Raw genomic sequence first — 12,028 nt, 5'->3', positions numbered from 1 at the left:
TATATATATATATATATACACAGGCAGGATTTTTAGGAGTGGCAGCCAGTCATCTGTCACCCTTATCACCCATTCCACAACCCCAGGAAATGCTCACATGCAGTTAAGGTAACCATATTCTGATGTTTTTAAGTCTTAGGCATTTGAGCTGCCTAATGCAGATAAAGATGAAGATCATAGACTAGTCTTCAGAATAGATTACACCTCAATATAAAGAAAACAAAAATCCTCACAGCTGGACGAATAAGCAACATCATGATAAATGGAAAAAAGATTGAGGTTGTCAGAGATTTCATTTTACTTGGATCCACAACCAACACCCATGGAAATAGCACTGAAGAAATCAGATGTCATATTGTACTGGGCACATCTGCTGCAAAAGATCTCTTTAAAGTGTTAAATAGCAAAGATGTCACTTTGAAGACTAAGGTACACCTAATTCAAGCCATGGTATTTGAAATAGACTCGTATGCATGTGAGAGATGAACAGTGAATAAAGAAGACTGCAAAAGAATCAATGCATTTGAGTTGTGGTGTTGGTGAGGAATACTGAATGTTCCACAGACTGCTAGAGGAACGAACAAATCTATATTGGAGGAAGTACAGCAGAATGCTCCTTAGAAGCAAGAATGGCCAGCCTTCATCTCACAGACCTTGGTCATATTGTCAGAAGGGACCAGCATGATACTCCGGAGAAAGATGTCATGCTTGGTAAAGTAGAGGGTCAGTGAAACAGGGAAGACCCTCAAAGGGAGAGATTGACGCAGTGGCTGCAACAACAGGCTTTAAGCATAAGGATTGTGAGGATGGTGCAAGACCAGGCAGTGTTTTGTTCTGTTGTATGCAGGTTGCTAGGAGTCAGAGCCGACTTGACAGCTCCTACTAACAATAATAACAATGCATATTAAGGCCTAAACCAACACTCCCAGTTATACCTCTTTGCAAAATGACAAGTTGCAAAAACAATGATACGGACTCATAGGTAGAATAATATACTGTCAAAGATAAAGGGATCTTAGAGATCTTGTGTCCAGTATTTCTCAGACTGTGGGTCCTATGTCTGGAGAAGAATTACTTGCTTATTACAGATGCAGACTCTTAGGGTCTGCAACAAACCTAATCAATTTGAACCTCTAAGGGTGGAATTCAAGATTCTGCATTTTTAACAAGTTCCTTAAATTGATAGATTCATTAAAGTTTTGGAACCATTCATCTAGTCAAACTTATATGTCTTAGCTCTAGTGGCATAGTGCCTAAAACATTTGACTGCTAACCAGAAAGCTGGCAGTTCAAACCACCAGCCACTCCTTGGAAAGAAGACTGGGCAATCTACTTCCTTAGTGATAACACCCCGGAAACCCAAGGAGGGGTCGCTATGAGTTGGATCCAACTTGAGGGCAGTGAGTTTGGTTTGGTTTTGGTTTATGACATATGAGAAAATAATATCAGAAAAATCAAGTAATATGACCAAAGTGACACAGCTAGTGTCAGGAACTGGACTCACACTCAATTTTCTGACTGCCAGGTTAGAATTTTTCAACCTGGGATAAACCAGGTTGTTTGTATTTACTTATAAATTCTATAATAGACCTCAAAAAAAGGGAATTATTTGATTTTTGTGCTCCTTGACATCTTCCAAAGATTTAATACCAATAATTTACCATTAATGGCTTCCATTATTTGCTAAGTGTGCTGTTGCCTTGAAATTTAGGAAATATAACCTATACAACATTGTGGACAAAGTTTTTTTTTTTTTTTTTTTAAACTTATTACCCTCCTACTCCTCTTTGCAGTAAGATGTGCAAGGTCATTATCAACAAGAACATATACTTATTTTGTTCAAATCACAAGAACTACAATAAAAGTAAATGGAAAATCCTACTACTAGTGTTAAACAAGGATATCCCACCCTCTATAACAACATACCATATGGTATTTCCCTACCTTGTTCAGTATTTAAGCTAACAATTTATTGCTAGGCGTCTTGGCAGCAAGCTGTGCAAGTTGAAGTGGAATCTGATTGAGGTGAGTTAATTAATGTGGTGGCAGCTTGGAATGTTGTCCAGCTGCCAGTGAGATTATGTTTGTTTGCCTTCAGCCTGAGTGTGAAATGGCTGGCTGTTGATTTCAGAAGTGTGAGTGTACATTTTTATATCTCACACGAATGAATACATTTTTTGTATCCTATACATTTGGGGAAATGCTAAAATTTATTGGGTAATGTTATTTACCACTTGTGTGGCAGAAAGGGAAAGGTAGAATTTTGCCCCAGAGGTTGACTTTGCATCTGTAGAAAAAGCAAAAGCAGGTGGCATATAAATCTATGAGCAGGTAAATAAGCCATCTGAAATTAGCTCATCTGGACTAATGTTTTAAAGAATAATTTTTAAAAGGAGGTAAGCAAAATTGTTAAACCAGAAATGAATAACTCTTATAATGATGAAAGGATTCTAAAAGTAGAAAACTTAGTTTTAAACTTTCATTGAAAGGAATGGCTTCTGAGTCTGCTATTGACTTACATTTAGAACTTTTCTTTTCGCTAAACTCAGCCCCCTAGTGAATACATCATTGTTTTACCATGCAATCTTCCTTCCTATCAAAAACTGATGATAATGATCCCTGTGATGTGTTTTTGATGTTTAAGGTACTATATAGTTTTGACCTGTTGTTACTGATATGGTCAGGGGGTTCTCCAGCTCAAGTAGTCAATAACTGACACTAAACCAACAAAGTTCAAAGAAGAGTTGAAGGGCATCAGGCATTATTGTTCCCCTACTATTTTTTTCTAGGTAAAAAACTACTAAGATAAAATTTCTTGGCAAAAGTTGACTCTAGTGGATTAAGGACATGGATACTTAAAAATATAATGTATATAAAAATTTCTATCTCTTAGTGCACCATTTTGAAGACATTTAAAATACGTGAAAAATAAAGGAAATGTCAGGCAGGAGACGTAAGAGCAAATGATATGAAGAAAAGTTTGCAAACATAGCAAAACAAAGTATTATCAGAGTCACCTTTTTGATGATAAAAACATTTCTTAAATTTTGATGTTGCCACTTTAAAAGTGTTTACATTTTGGAGGGTATGGATTTAAATTAAATTAAGTCAGATGAAAATTCAGTAAAATAGTATTTTAAATTTAGAAGTATATAGGAAAAATCACAATATAGTTCTTACCTTCTTAAAGCTTTTATCTAAGAAAATAAGATAACATAACATTTACATAGGTGAGAGGTACTTTGAGGTTTAGAGTTCACCTCATTGGAAGCTGTAGAAAGGAATTTTTTTTTTTTTTTTTGGGTCACATACTTAAAGAATATGATGTTAAGTTTCCTCTTTTCCCAACTTTAGGTCTCATATTCCAATCTGTGGAATTTAAGCTGAATAATGTCCAGAGATTTAAAGTGACTTGCAGAAATCATGAAGAGAATCATGGACAGAGCCAGACTCAGAACCCAGATCTGTAAGTCTAATATGCTTCCCAACCTGCTTTAAATATAGTTATAAATAATGATAAGATTACTCATTTATTAATATGGGAAATGTATACAGTGTTATTTATAATGCATGTTCTATGCTAAATACTAACAATGGAAGAAATTGTAATTGTTTATAAAGCTTGTACTAGTCTCCACTCCTCGGAAGGAAGGTTGGGCAATCCTACTTCCGTAGTGATACTGCCTCGGAAACCCAAAGAGGGGTCGCTATGAGTCGGGGCCAACTCTACGGCACATAACAACAACAACAACAACAATAAGTCTCTAGTTTATTTTATATGGCAATTTCAAATATGGGAGAGACGTTTTGTCCCTACCTGTCACATAAGAAAAAAAAAAAACCCTGATAAAAAATGATTATACTCTTAAGTGTATAGGGTTATCATAACCTTGACCTTTCAGGCAAAAGTGTGCCACAATGTCTTGTTTTAGGTTTGATTACTGTCAGAAGTGAATAAGAAATTAAACATTTCAATCTAATGTATACCCTGTTGTGTTATTATGTGCCATTGACTCATAGCAACCCTTCCTTGGGTTCCTCAGGTGGTATCATTACGGAAATAGATTTCCCAATCTTCCGAGGAGTGGCTGGTGGGTTTGAACCGCCAGCCTTCTGGTTAGCAGTCAAGTGCCTTAGGCACTACACTACCAGAGCTCCTAATGTATACCCTAGGGACATCTTATAAGTGATAAGGTCAGACTTATCACAGATGTTAGCCTGAGGATGAACTCCTATAAATTTTAAAATTTAATTTGGGATAGGTAGTATTAGACAAAATGTTTTCCCCTTAAGTTTTTCTAATGTTTTTGGTATATTTACAGGTATGTAATGGGCATGGAAGATACTTTTACACAAAATTACCCTAAATTTGATTATTGCTCTCACACAAACTTTACATTTGCAAGGTTTATGTGTTAAATACTTCCAGTGAAATTCTGAGGTTTTAAAAATTATCAAGACCATTTGATGAACACTAATATTAGCTGAAGGGTCATCATATAACTGTAACATTACCAAAAGCCAAACCCACTGCCATCAAGTTGATTCCAGCTCGTAGTGACCTCAGAAAACAAAAACAAAAACCAAACTCACTGCCATCGAATCAATTCTGACTCATAGCAACCCGCTTTGGATTTCCGAAATGGTAAATCTTTACAGAAGTAGATTGCCCAGTTTTCCTTTTTTTTTTTTTATGGGACATGGGAGACCCATATGCCCTTTTATTAATTTTAATTTTTATTCTTATTTTTTATTATTGTGATTTGGGTGAAATTTTACAGAGCAAATTTACTTTCCATACAGCAGTTCACACACACATTGTCTCATGACATTGACTACAATTTACCCCAATGCAACAGTTCCCTCTCACTTCTTCCTGATAGTTACCTCTTCCCTGTGTCCATCCCTCCATGCACTCCTGCCCCCTGAACTGTCTCCCTGTGCATAAACAGCCCTTCTTTCTCCCATGATTGTTCTCTCCAAGGAGTATATCTACCTCAGGTACATGTTCAACTCATGTGCCTGTCTTTTGTTTGGCTGGAAGCCACAGGTATGGGTTCAATTCCAGACCTGAAGGGAAGCTAGGGACCATAGTCTCAGTGGTTCCACCAAGCTCTATCAGACCAGCAAATCTGGTCCCCCAGTCTTCCTTTTGTGGCATGGCTGGTGGGTTTGAACCACCAACCTTCTGGTTAGCAGTCAAATGTCTTAGGCACTGTGCCACCAGAGTTCCTTCATAGTGACCTAGGAGATAAAAATAACACTGCATTGTAGGTTTTCAAAATAAAACGGAAAAATTTAGGCACCTTATATGTACAAAAATGATATTTTAATTCATAGAATTTCAGACCTTCATGAAACTTTAGGTCTCATATTCCAATCTGTGAAATTTAAGCTGAATAATGTCCAGAGATTTAAAGTGACTTGCAGAAATCATGAAGAGAATCATGGATAGAGCCAGACTCAGAACCCAGATCTATAAGTCTAATATGCTTCCCAAACTGCATTAAATATAGTTGTAAATAATTATAAGATTACTCATTTATTAATATGGGAAATATATACAGAAATTGTATATATATAATTTTCAGAAGTTTTCAGATTTACAAAAAAATGGTGAAGATAGTTCCCATACATCCCGCACATAGTCTCTCATTAATATCAGTTGCCACTGAGTTGATTCCAATTCATTCTGATCCCATGTGTGTCACAGTAGAACTGTAGTCCATAGGGATTTTCAAAAGTAGAAGTTGAGACTGTCTTCAAGACACCTCTTGTTGGACTTGAACCTCCGACCTATTGGTGTTAATCATTTATACCACCCAGGGACTCCACTATTAACATTAGTATTATTAATGTTAGTATGTATGGTATATTTGTTATAATAAACTAATATTTATCCTTTATTATTAACTAAAGTCCACAAAATCAAAAACCAAACTCACTGCTGTCAAATCAGTTCCGACTCATAATGACCACTCCTTGGGTTTCTGAGAAGGTATCTCTATGGAAGTAGATTGCCCAGTCTTCCTTCTGAGGAGTGGCTGGTGGGTTTGAGCTGCCAGCCTTCTGGTTAGCAGTCACATGTCTTAGGCACTATGCCACCAGAGTTCCTACTAAAGTCCATAGTTTATTCACATTTCCTTACTTTTTAATATCATGTCCTATGTCTTTCCCAGGATCCCATGCAAGATGCCACATTAAATTTAGTTGTCACGTTTCCTTAGGCTGTGATAGTTTCCTAGACTTTCCTTGTTTTTGTTTTTCCTTGACAGCATATGGAATATTGATAAGGTATTTTATAGGAAATCCCACAATTGGGAATTATCTGATTTTGTTCTTATGATCATACTGGTTATGGGTTTTTGAGAGGAAGACCACAGAGGTAAAAAGCTATTTTCATCACACCATATCAAGGTACATGCTATCAACATGACTTATCAATGTTGGTGTTGACCATGATCACTTGCCCGAGGTAGTATTTGTCAGAGTTCTTCCCTGTTAGTTGCTCTTTGGAAGAAAGTCACTATACACACTTGCACTCCTATTCCTATTCCTTGAGAGTAGAGTATATATATAAATTATTTGGAATTCTTCTGCACAGATTTATCTGTTGTTCCTCATTTAATTATTTATTTACTCAAGCATTTAATTACATTGGTCAAAATTCATGGCATTTTTTTTTTCATACTTTTCGTTATAATGCAATACTCTTGATTTAGTTTTTTTTCTCTCAAATTGTTCTAGCTTTGGATATTAGCAGCTCTTTCAGTTGGTTCCTGTGTCCTCTGACATACCCACATCACTTTTCCTTTGTGTGTGTATTAGCATTTCCTTACGCTTTGGCACTCCAGGATGCTCCAGACTCATCTTGGTATATTTCTTGCCTTTGTCCAAGAAGCAGCTATTTCTCAAAGGAGCTCTGGGTTCTTTTACTGGATAATCGACTTTTTTTTTTTTTTTTTTTTAATTATAGTCATCCTAGTGGGTATGAAGTGGTATTTCTTTGTGGTTTTGATTTGCATTTTTCTAATGACTAATGATGTTGACCATCTTTTCATGTGTGTTTGGCCATTTGTATATTTTCTTTGGAGAATGTCTATTCATATCATTTGCGCATTTTAAAACTGGATGTTTGTTCTTTTGTTGGGTGATAAGAGTTCTTTATATATTCTGGATTTTAGACCATTATTAGATATATAGTTTGTCAGTGTTTTATCCATTCCATAGGTTGTCTTTTTACTTTCATGATAATGTCCTAGGTGATACACAAAAGTTTTCATTTTTGATGAAGCCCAACTTACCTCTTTTCTCTTTTGTTGCTTGCATGTTAGGCATCATACCTAAGAATCTATTGTTTAATCCAAGGTCATGAAGATATATCCCTATTTTTTTTTAAAGAGTTTTATAGTTTTAGTTTATTGATTAATTTAATTTTTGTATATGGTATGAGCTAAGCTTTTTTTTTTTTTTGCATGTGTAGATCCAGCTGTCCCAGCACTGCTTATTTAGGAGATTATTCCTTTTCCATTGAATGGTCTTGGTATTCTCATCAAAACCAATTTACCATAGATATGAGTTTATTTCTGTACTCTCAATTCTATTCCAGTGATCTGTATGTCTATCCTATATTGTTAGGTGTCATAAAGTCCATTCTGACTGACAGTGATCTTGTGTAGAACAGAATGAAGCACTGTCTGGTCCTGTGCCACCTTCAAAATCGTTGCTTTGTTTGAGCCCATTTTTGCAGCCACTGTGTCATTCTATCTTGTTGAGGGTCTTCCTCTTTTTCACTGATCTTCTGCTTTACTAGGAGTCATGTCCTTCTCCAGGGGCTGGTCCTTCCTGATAACATATCCGAAGTATGTAAGATGAAGTGTCACCATCCTCACGTCTAAGGAGCATTCTGGCTGTACTTATTTTAAGATAGCTTTGTTCATTCTTCTGGCAGTCTATGGTATATTCAATATTCTTCATCAACACCATAATTCAAATGCATCAATTCTTCCTTGATCTTCCTTATCCATTGTGCAGCTTTCATATGGATATGAGGCAGTTGAAAATACCATGGCTTGGTCAGGTACACCTTAATCCTCAAGATGACATCTTTGCTTTGTAGCACTTTAAAGAGGTTCTTTACAGAAGATTTGCCTGATGCAGTATGTTGTTGATTTCTTGACTGCTGCTTCCATGAGTGTTGATTGTGGATCCAAGTAAAATGATATCCTTGACAACTTAATGTTTTCTATTTATCATGATGTTGCTTATTGGTCCAGTTGCAAGGATTTTTTATTTTATTTATGTTGAGATGTAATCTATACTGAAGGCTGTAATCTTTGATCTTATTGTAGGTAAAATTTTTGAAAGTCATAGCTCTAAGTCACTCATTTTCACTACCGTAAAATATTTCAGTTATATAAATTCACTACACTTTAAAAATTTTCCTATTAACATTTCAGTTGCTCCACTGTTTTGCTCTTAAAAATGATGCCTACTTGTGCACATATGCAAATTTCTTTATAAGTGGAATTGCTAGGTCATAGAGTATATGCATCTTCGACTCTACTGTTTCGTGTTGTTGTGTGCTGTTGAATCATACCCGACTCATAGCAACCCCTCCTTGAGTTTCCGAGGCAGTATCACTACAGCCCGCTGTCTCTCACCCAACAGTCTCTCTCCCAGCAGCATGTGTCTCTTGGTGTCTCTTTCTCAGTAACACGTCTTCCTCAGCCATAGGTCAGAGAGAGACTTCTGCCTCTAGGAGGCCTCCTTTTGAGCCCGGCAGAGTGGCCAAACCAACCAATCATAACATAAGAATTCTAAGCACCTGAGAGCGGGAACCTCCCAGAACATGGCTTTGTGTTGTGCCCAACAGAAATACCCTAGGTAGATAACTTTTACAATCAGGAGCTCCTCAGTTGCTCACACCAAATTCCACCACAGAGTTTACAAAGACTTATGGCTAGAAAAGCCACACCAGGTAATTTACTACACTGCAACACTAGACTGTAAGAAAGACTGGATTTGGTAGTTAGGTTATGTGTCAACTTGGCTGGACCTGGTTTTGAGTGGCTGGGCAGCTGGTTGTAGTTATTCCCCATGATGAGATTGGCAATCAGTACCATGGTGGAATCTGCTACAAGCAGCTGAGTAGCAGCTTTAGGGATGTGGTCTGCTTCCAGTGTGTGTTTTGGGAATGGTTTGCAGCCTTTTGGCATGCTTGGACCCTGCATGTAGCTGAGTCTTCACTTAGTAGTCTGCTGTGTTTCTTATTGATCTTGGGACTGTCTCTGGACTTGGACTTGAACTAGTGGCTTGCTGTGTTGTTTGGTGTTGGGACTGTGCCTTTTTACTTGACTTTGGGTTTGCCAGCTTCAGCAACCAGTAGCTTGTCTAAGAAAAGCCTCCAGCTTCACTGGGTTGGGAGCAAGAAGCAAAGCGGAAGCCGAAGGTCAAAGGGCTTTCACCCAGCTCTTAGAACTTGGCACTTTGAACTCAGACTTCTAACCTCTTAAACTGTAAAAGAATAAATCCATTTGTTAAAGCCACCCACTTGTGGTATTTTCTGTGAGAGTGGCACTAGGTAACCAAAATACTGGATAATCAATTGTACAGGAAGAAAAGGAAATGATTTTCTTTTCATTAAATAATTTTTATTCCGTTTAATAATGGTTAAAGTCAATCTCTGCCACAATCTGTTAAGTACTATATAATAGGCAAGGTGTTAGGGATACAAATCCCTGTATGTACTTGAAGATCTCATACAGACTACATGTAATAGAATAATAATTAAAAAAATAAGGAATGAAATGAAGAAACTGATGAAGCAAAGAAAAATCAATCACTTTATATTTCAGCTTTTTGGAATTCCAAGACTTTCAAGTAAAGCTGCTGCTAGTTTATTGATATGACTCTTCCCTCACTTCTCAAAACAAGTCTTTTTTTGTTTTACTTTTTTCAATCTTTCAAATACCATTCAATTCTTTCACAACTTCACCTGACTCTGGAGAACTATTGTCTATATAACTAACTACCCTGCCTCAAAAATACTTGTGTGTGTGGGAAAAATACTACAGTAAAAAGACATGCAATAAATTTGGAAATCTGACATTTAAAAAATGAGCAATGAAACATATACAGTGAAAAGGAATTGAATTTGTCTTGACTGCTTACAGAACAGGGCACAATGGAACAAAGATTGACAAGCAATAATTTTGGAAACTTAAAAATTTATTTTTATACATTTTAATCATGTACTATTTATTTTAAATGTCTGGTTAATTTACTATAATACACTATTTTTATTTATTAGTGTGGTAGTTATGTTTTTGTGTCAACTTGGTTGGGCCTGGTTGAGTGGCTGGGCAGCTTGTGGTAGTTATTCCTCATGGTGAGACTGGCAATTAACTCCATGGTGGGATCTACCACAAACAGCTGAGTAGCTGCCTTTGGGATATAGTCTGCTTCCTGTATGTAAGGAGAAGCCTTGGAAATGGTCTCTAGCCTATGGCACACTTGGACCCTGCATGTAGCCATGTCATTGCTCAGCAGCTTGCTATGCTCTGCCGACCTTGAGACTTACAATGGACTTAAGTTAATGGCCTGCCATGTGGTTTGGTAATATCGGGACTGTGCCTTTTTACTTGTCAACCTTGGGCTTGTGAGCCTCAGCAGGCAGCAACTGTCTGAATGAAGAAATGCCTCTAGCTCCAGTGGGCCGGGAGCAGGAGGCAGAGCTGGACCCCACGGTTGAGGGGCTTTCACCCAGCTCCTAGAGCCTGGCACCGAACTTGGACTTAAAGCCTCCAAATTGTAAGAATAAACTCGTTTGTTAAGGCCATCCCATTTGTGGTATATTTCTTATCAGTGGGGCACTAGGTAACCAGAACAATTAGATTGCCACATAAGTAAAACTAAGCCTATTTTCTTTTCTATAAACCCTGGAACTTCCACATAGTCAGCAAAACAACTTTCTTTAACACTTCTCATTGATGACTTCAGTCTGTTTGCTTTTGAAGTGAGATAGAGAACTGAGAAGTTATCTAGATAATTTCTTTGGCTAATTTAGTAGGTTGTCATAAAACCCAAATTATTTGCGTTATTCATTTAGGTCTTTTTTTGTGAGCAGTCAGTTACTCCTAATTAGCAATTTGCTGTTTTTGGGTGAAATTTAGTCTATTACTTCCAATGAAAAAAATAAATCTAACCACCTGGGACCCTCACTATGCCTCTTTTCTATTGCAGTTACTAAAGCTCTTTCAAGAAATAAATTTTGAATTCCAAGAAAGTTTTAGGAATTTTCATACTTGTTATGAAGCATTTTCAGTTAAATGCAATGACAACATGATTAGGTAGTTTAACAACCTTATAAAGAAAGTCTATTTTCAAGATGCAGTGGTGGGGGACCAACACGATGGGTGTCTGACTCCAGCCACCCAGACTAGACGGAGATTAACTCTGTTGTTGTTATATGTCGTCAAGTTGGACCCGACTCCTAGTGACCCCTCCTTGGGTTTCTGAGGCAGTATCACTATGGAAGTAGATTGCCCCATCTTCCCGCCAAGGAGTGGCTGGTGGGTTTGAACCACCAGCCTTCTGGTTAGTAGTCAAGTGCCTTAGGCACTATGCTACCAGAGCTCCCGGAGATTAACTCTAGAAAGACCAAACCCAAGGTATCCTTAATGGTAATTCGTATCAGTTCCCAACATGAGGTAATAAGGATGATCCAGGAACTGGGAAGAAACAAGGTTTCAAACTGGTTCATTCCAGTTTGACCCCCAAGTATATATATAAGAATCACCTAGGGAATCTTGTTAAAATATAGATTCTGATTCAGCATTATCTGGGGTTGAAATGCAAATTCTTAGCAGGGAGTCAAACTGGTATGAACCAGACACCCTAAGGAAGGATGACCTGGAGATTAATTCAAAGGTTGTGTTTGATCCTGGACAATGTTTGATCCTGAGCATTGCAGCAAACTTGACCGAACAACTCTTGGTCTCATATTCCTGTGTCTTCTTATTGGACT

This window comes from Orycteropus afer, unplaced genomic scaffold (genome assembly GCF_000298275.1).
Source record: "Orycteropus afer afer isolate SDZICR_OR568_19922 unplaced genomic scaffold, OryAfe1.0 scaffold00021, whole genome shotgun sequence".
Classification (NCBI taxonomy): Eukaryota; Metazoa; Chordata; class Mammalia; order Tubulidentata; family Orycteropodidae; genus Orycteropus; species Orycteropus afer.
Note: the sequence above shows the minus strand (reverse complement) of the source record.